Source organism: Egretta garzetta, unplaced genomic scaffold (genome assembly GCF_000687185.1).
Source record: "Egretta garzetta isolate BGI_Z169 unplaced genomic scaffold, ASM68718v1 scaffold912, whole genome shotgun sequence".
NCBI lineage: Eukaryota > Metazoa > Chordata > Aves > Pelecaniformes > Ardeidae > Egretta > Egretta garzetta.
In genome coordinates, this window is record NW_009258882.1 from 49845 (window position 1) to 50469 (window position 625).

The 625-nt window shown below is 70.9% G+C and overlaps 1 protein-coding gene across 2 annotated transcripts in view; it reads left to right on the forward strand.

The window, feature by feature from the left end:
- LOC104121805 (zinc finger protein 282-like) overlaps nucleotides 1-625 on the forward strand; it is a 27721-nt gene that overhangs the window by 12681 nt on the left and 14415 nt on the right. The window contains exon 1 of one of the 2 annotated variants that reach the window (XM_035889478.1): nucleotides 362-367. The exons of the other annotated variant lie outside the window; for it this stretch is intronic. The gene's annotated coding sequence lies outside the window, so the exon portion shown is untranslated. Of the gene's footprint in view, nucleotides 1-361; nucleotides 368-625 lie in introns of those variants that run through there. 2 annotated transcript variants of the gene reach the window in all.

Consider the following 625-nt stretch of genomic DNA (forward strand, 5'->3'; position numbering starts at 1 on the left):
CCCCCGATGCCCCCACCCGCGGCGCACATTGCCCCCTGCACCCCCCGTGACTGTGCATCCCGGTGGGCACTTCCCTGCGCACCCCGTCTCTGCACCCCTGGGTGCCCCCTCCTCTGCACACTGGTGCCCCCACACTGGCCCTGCACGCCCCGGGGGATCCCCGTGGGTCTGTGTCCTTGGTGGGCACCCCTGGACGCCCCTTTTGCACCCCAATGCCCGCACCCGCGGTACTCTCCGCCCCATGCACCCCTGTGGCTGTGCATCCCCGTGCGCAGCCGCCCGTGCACCCCTTCCCTGCACCCCCCTGGGCGCTGCTTGCACCCCCGTGAGTGTGCAACCCGGTGGGCACCTCCCTGCGCCCCCCTGGGTGCCCCTTCCTTTGCACGCCGATGGGGCACTTCCCTGTGCACCCCTGGGTCCCCCTTGCACCCCTTCCCTTTGCACCTCGATGCCCCCACCCATGGCACTCGTCCCTGCGCCCCTGGGGGAGTCCCTTGCACCCCCATGATTATGCGTCCCCGTGGGCACCCTCCCATGCACCCTCTCCCTGCACCCCTGCCCCCCGGGTGCCGTTTGCACCCCCGTGATTGTGCATTCCCGTGGGCTCTTCTCTGTGCACCCCATC